This window comes from Zonotrichia albicollis, chromosome 3 (genome assembly GCF_047830755.1).
Source record: "Zonotrichia albicollis isolate bZonAlb1 chromosome 3, bZonAlb1.hap1, whole genome shotgun sequence".
Classification (NCBI taxonomy): domain Eukaryota; kingdom Metazoa; phylum Chordata; class Aves; order Passeriformes; family Passerellidae; genus Zonotrichia; species Zonotrichia albicollis.
Genome location: NC_133821.1, coordinates 87,023,742 through 87,030,338, shown reverse-complemented (window position 1 = coordinate 87,030,338; position 6,597 = coordinate 87,023,742). Strand labels below are relative to the sequence as shown.

The window sequence follows — 6,597 nt, the reverse complement described above, 5'->3', positions numbered from 1 at the left end:
CAGGGATGTTAGTGCAAGCTGGCAACATCCAGCAGATGGTGCTCAGAACAAACAAAATGAAATATATTAGGAAAAAAGAAGAAGAAGAAGAAGAAGAAGAAGAAGAAGAAGAAGAAGAAGAAGAAGAAGAAGAAGGGAAAGCTTGTTGTTGTTTATATTTCCCTGTGACTAACAACTACTTTGGTGTTTTATGGGGGTTTTATGGGTTTTTTTGTGTTTTTTTTAATTTTTTTTTGTTTATTTTGTTTGGTTTGGTTTGGTTTTTTATGTTTTTGTTTCTTTGTTTGTTTCTTTTGTGGCTTATCATCCTGCAGCAAATATTATGATTTCACTGACATTTGTTCATAATTAGTCTAATTAGTTTTAGGTGGTGGATGGGTAAGAGTACTGACTAGTTGTTGACAGGCCTTCTGCAGGCTCCTTAATGGCATCCTCTGGGGTCCAGACTGCTGTGAAATTCCTCTAAATTCCTATAGGGTTCATCATAACATGAGTGTGAAGGATTGTTAAAGGAAAAGCACCAGATTTTTAAGGACAATTTCTGCACATCCTTTAGAGATCTAGTCCTAGTACAGATTGTTAACTATATTACCCTAATTAGCATTTGGCAGAAGAATCACATCTGTTAATTGCTTAAAGTCAGTATTAACAAAAATCCTTGGGAATATTCCTTGAGATATTGATTAAAATAAAAATTAAGTCAAATATTGTCCATATTTACAAGTTACATGTTTCCAGTCATATTATATATTATGAAGTAAAATCAGGGAAATATCAGATATTTGTTTTGTTTTCATACAAGAAAGAGGAGCCTTGAGGTCTGTTGTCAATGGGATGTGGCAATGGCTTGGAAACTGCCTAGGGGATTTTCAAGAGGCTGAAGCTGTGACATCTCCATGCCTCAGGGACAGTGCAGAGCCGCTGGCAGCTGGACAGAGTTGTGGAGTCCATGTAGAGTTCAGAGGATGGCTTTTCAAGTCCCTGATGCCACTGTGGAGGGAGCTGTGCCCTTGCTGGCAAACCCAGTGAAAACTCCTGGCTGTTGCCCTGGTGCAGAACTGCCAGGACACTTCCTCAGGGATAGTCATTCCCTTTTTAGTGCACTGCTGTCCTGTCCCATGGCAGATCTAACTCCATGTTTAATTCTGACCTTTTAAACACATCACTGTGTTGACATTTGTTCCTCTTTCTATTTTTCTCCTTCATCAATGCAGAAAATAACTGGTATAATCCCAGGCCTAGGGAAAGATCAGGGGCAGATGTCCAAAGTTACTGATAATAAAACTACAGCCCCTGAACCCTCTCCCTTCAATGGGAGATCAGATCCCACTACATTTTAAATGCAAGAAATCTTTATTTCAATTTGTATCCTAACTATGTAAATAGCTGAAGCAGAATAAAAAGTGTGGAACAAAAAATATGATTTCTTTTGCTAAGATCTTTCAAAACATGAAGCAGCTGTATCCTCCTCTTGAACTGAATTGGGGCAAAGAGTGAGTGCAGAATCTTCATGACAGCTCCTTGCTTTAAATAATGCTGCTAGTGCCTAGGACCCAAGCACTGCATGCAGTAGATATATTGCTGTGTTCCAAAGCAATCATACAATGTCATAAGGTAATTTAACCTGTGTAAACCCCTAGAATCTATCTACTCTCAGCAAGTGCACTGATAACATAAAAAAGCTGATAGAAAAAATGTGCCATTGTAAGAGTTTGTAGAAAATTGGGATTGTGACAAATTTTCCATTGACAATATGCTTTTATTTGCTAAGCAGTAGCTTTTCTCAGTTGCAATATATGTATACAAGCACATATGTATTTTTCAAACAAAAAGAAATGATAAAATTTCCAGGACTGGCATCAACAATGTATATAATTGCACTGATGTAATTTTCTGTGTCTTTAAGGCCAATTCTAAGAAGAGTTTCACTGGTAGAAATGGATAATAATAAATTATTCTTTGTTTTAGGGGGAGTGATGGTGAAGGAGTAAGAACATTGAGTAAATTAACTCATCCTTTAAAACAACCCCCAGTCCTGATCTATCTCCCACTGTGACAGACTGCATGTGACCATATAGCACAGCACTAAGCCACATGCCCACATCTGATGAACTTAGGGTCCAAAAAATCCATTTTTGCAGCTTTTCTGCAGGTATGGTGCAACCTGCCTGCTGCCTCACATGAGTGAGAGTAAGGGATGCTTGCATTTGGGAAATGGGTAGATTTAATGATATTGCCTCCTAGCAGGTATCATTATGTCCCCCAAGATTGCCATAGGATTTGTCTTGGAGACATATTGTTGGAAATTTCAAGAAGCAGGCAGGGAAATAACAGTGCTGAGTGTAGGAAAAGGGTCTCAGTGCTGAGTGTCCCCCAGGGACATTTCTCATTCTGCAGTACAGACAGATGAAGGCACCATGGAAGGGAGGAGGAAGAGGAGAACAAGAATGAAGAGGAGCAGTTGTGGATTCAAGATCCCAATAATAAGGCAGTCCACCAGAGCTGAGAAGATGTCCAGATGAGGAAGCCTGCATGATAAAAGAAGTCAGAAATTGAGAGAGACAAATTTTCCTTATTCAAATTCTCCAGATTCCACCCATAGCCAATGATGTGGGAACCCCCATGCTAGTGGCTCAAAATGATGAGAGGTACAACAAACAGAAGAAACAAAATCAGTTAAACAGACCATATTAATCAAATTAACAGTATTCACTGTAGAAGATCTTTGGACACTTCTGTATTGCAATGGTCATGCAGAAAGTAGAAGTCTATCAGGTAAGAAGTCTTCTATTCCCAAAATCATTCATAGCTTCCAGGAACTATATCAAATATGATTAAAGTAGAATTCAAAAAGACTGCTATGGTAGAACTATGTTATAGTTACAAATTACATCATATTATATTATTCATTTAATTATATTTTCAACATCAATCATGGTCTCACTTCACTAGGGAGAGTCTCAGTAGCAATAGGCTTTATTTTAAGACCAGAAATAAAATGTTATTTTGGATTAAGGCAGAGAATGATTGTAATCTGCAGCATTTTTTCCTGAATACCAATGTATTTAGAAATCTTCATTAGGGTACTTTATCACCATTTAAATTACTTCAGAAATTAAATCAGCCTAAAAGTAAGATTCAAAAGCAGGAATATTCAAAAGGAGTTGCTAAATTAATTTCATGTGCAGACAAGGTACCAAGAAACCAGTAAAAAGGCAAAAAGGCAAAGAGTATCAAAGAGTGTGCTGAAAGGAAGGGAAGAAAATATTAAGTAGAAATACAAATGGAATCTGACAGGAGGTTGAGTCTGAGTATTTATAGGTGACAGGGTGTTAATGTATTATGCAAAAGGAAATACAAAGTTGGTTTCTTTTTCCAGATATTACACACAGAAAGCAGTTTAGTAGGAGCATATTCTATTGACAATGCCATGTTCCTTCTACAGCTAAAATGGAGCAGTCTGAAGGAAGGATGTTTAAATGGTCTTTATTATCCTGCATAATTCCTCAGGTGGGTGGGAAAAGGCTGGTGTATGCATTTCCAGAAAAGATGCCTGAAACAGCATGACCATTACAATGCTTTGTGCCATTCTAGTGTTGACTTTTGCTAGTCCATCTTCAAAAATCAGTGGGCCTATTTGCTAACAAAGATGAGTCGTTCAGATGATGTTGGGGGGTTAATGCTTTATGACATACAACTGCAGGTTTAACTTTAGAGCTGCTTAGTGGAAGAGAAGCAGATGTCTGAAATTGCGTGGCCAGTTACTAATGGACCCAATAAGGCATCCCATAAGCAAATCTTCAACATAAAACAAAGGTTCACATGTTGTGATAAACCACTTAAAAATTAAAAGGTCTCAGTGTGAGTCTACCTGATTTTTCATGCTCTCTATGCCATATGAAACATGCTGTATTCTCCTGCTCAGCTGTTGCTATGGTTCCCACCATGGTTTTAAGTGTGGGACAGAAAGTCATCCCATCCTTTCTTCAGTGCTCCCTTTCCCTGGTGGCAATTTATGGCAACCACTATGTCAGTGCTGGTAGGAGACTTGCTCAACAAAGGATTGCCACAGCTTTTGATGCGGATTCATATTCCAGGTAACCTGAAATAAATTTGACCCAGGATACTTTGGTAAAACTATCACATTTGCCCTGCTAATAACATACAACTATTTTTTTTCAAGTTATCCTGTAGAGCTTTTCACTTTCTTTGACTCTAAGGTGAGCATCCTTTTAATAGGAAATATGGATGCTACAGCTTTTCAGCATGCTTTCATCCCATTTGATTAGCTATGTGAACGCATACTGCATTTCTACATGAAAACTGTCATTTATACAGAAACAGTCTACCCAGCTTGGAGATCAGACACTGGTGCTTGCTCTGCTTGAACTTCAACAGAAGTCGAAGCATAGCAGCCAGTAAATGTATTTATTTTTCTTCCAAGGCAAGCAGTAAAGCCTAAGACAGTTGCCTGTCAGCAACAGACCTGTTAGCATAGCAGTAAGCTGTGCTCCTAGAAGCTGGAGTTCTCAAGGTTACAGGGAAAAGACAAATAGCTCTATTCCATGTCAGCTTCTATCCAAAAAGATTTCTTAATTTTGCCTGAACACAAGCTCTGCAGGAGATGTGCTAACTCCTGCAGATCCTCTTGTGGGTGTTCCTGCTAGAAAAAAAAACACAGAAAATTCATTCTACAATGCCATAGCACACTGGGAGTTAGAAGTACAGAAGGAAAGAAAAACAGCTTGTTTTTTTCAGACTGAAAAAATAATATTTTCTAATAAAATACTTAGCCTTAAACCCAAAATCCTTTCAATGAACAACATTTCATGTCCCATATATTCACTTTTTTAAATGCTCTAGTCTTGTTTGATATCGTTCTCAAAAACACCAAATTTTCCAGAAAGGAACATTATTACCATCTTCTCCTCAAATCTCTACTTAAATTGTATATTTGTTACAGTTTAAGCATTAATGTGTATATGAATTGCAGTTCACAAAAAACACCATGGCATGTCAGTTTCTTAGACTCTTACCATAATCAAAATATGCTGACCAATATAGAAAGCAAATATATAGTTGCTTGCTTCCAAGCACTGCAGGTTTGAGAAATCATGTGATTACAGGAAATACCTGGCTTTTATAAAAGATGTAAGGTCTGAGCCCTCTTGGTATTGGAGAAAAGGCCTAAAAATGTGATGAGGTGCTACTAAAGCATGCACAAATTAGACTAAATAAAATGAGTAATGCTGACATTGCATTGTAGGAGCACTGCTACCACATACAAACTGTCATATTGAGCTGCTCATTTATGTTGGGGTCATTAGGTTGAATGTTGAATGTTTGAGAATATCCTCTACACAAGTATAATTCTAGGGCCAAGATAAAAAGGCTAAAGTCTTTAAAATCCTTCTTGCGGCATGAAGCTTGCAGCTAGCCTCACATGTCAGAATGTGAAGCCTGGAGCTGCAGAAGGTTAACAGCCTCTATGCTCTTTGAGTCTTTGATGTTTATTAAATAGAGTGAGTTTCATAGAATTAGTCCTCTAAAATTGCTGTCTCCTTTAGCTGGTCTCTTTCTCCAGCTTAGTCTTCTGTTCCTGTGCTTTGATAATTCTGTTCACAGAGCAGCCTCATGAAGCATGCAAGAAATGTGCATATAATAAGGCTCTCCTGAGCAGTTGCTTGGTAACTCTATGTGTTAAAATGCTTCTAATATTCAAGAGATACATGGATTACAATAATAAAAATACAGGGATACAGCAGGGAATCACTAACAGCTGTTTGGGATTTAACACCCACGTCCAGATGCTTGAAAAAAAACATGTTGTACTAATAAGCAATGGGTTATTAGCTGTTTGAGTAATTGCTTTGGATTCAGCAAAAAGATGATTTTTCAAAAATCTTTTGCCTTTTTTCATACTACCCAAAGAATAATTATAGGATTTACCTTCAGTTGCTGTACTGGATCCTTGCCTGGCTCTGGAGCTTCTGTGGAAGCAGACGCAGTCTGTGATGAGCACCTGACCAACTCTGCAGGGTGGGGTTGGGACAGACCCCTGAGAAGTCAGTCATTGCTTTCTAATCCATGCTCCAAAGACTATTAAGGTATGTTTGTACAAATCTGAACAGATCAGTCAGGAAAGATTAGAAGGATGTTGTACCGTTGTGGCCAAGAAATTATTGCAAATTAAGAAAGTAAAAATGCCTAAACTGGAGAGGCCTAACTAACTTTCTAACTTTTGAACTACTCATTTGCTGGGACTTCAGCGCCAGCTTCAGTTTTTTATGGAAGATGCCATTTTGTGTGGTTTATTAACATATTTGTAAAAGTATCCAATAGAGGTTTCTTCTCCAAAAGTTAACTATCTTCTGTGTTGACATATCTGACAATTGCAATAACAACAGCAACACAAAAAGTATTCCAGTCCTCTTTTTAAAGACTTACCCACAGATCATTACTCCTAATTAATCTCCAATGACTTTGTCCTAGTAGAAGATTAAGTTTCACAATGGAAGGATAACCTTAATGTCTACTGACACTTTTGAGAAGACTGGGTGGTGGTGGTGCTTCCAATTTGGGTTTGATTTTTGAATT

The 6,597-nt window shown here is 37.8% G+C and overlaps 1 long non-coding RNA gene across 1 annotated transcript; it reads right to left on the bottom strand.

Annotated features, from left to right (window-relative positions):
- Positions 1-1,391: 1,391 nt before the first annotated feature.
- On the bottom strand, positions 1,392-6,123 carry LOC113459615 (uncharacterized). The gene is made up of 3 exons (XR_012579851.1): positions 5,950-6,123; positions 4,487-4,663; positions 1,392-2,528 (listed from the first exon to the last, which is right to left on the bottom strand). It is a non-coding gene; the product is annotated as an uncharacterized LOC113459615 (long non-coding RNA).
- Positions 6,124-6,597: the final 474 nt, after the last annotated feature.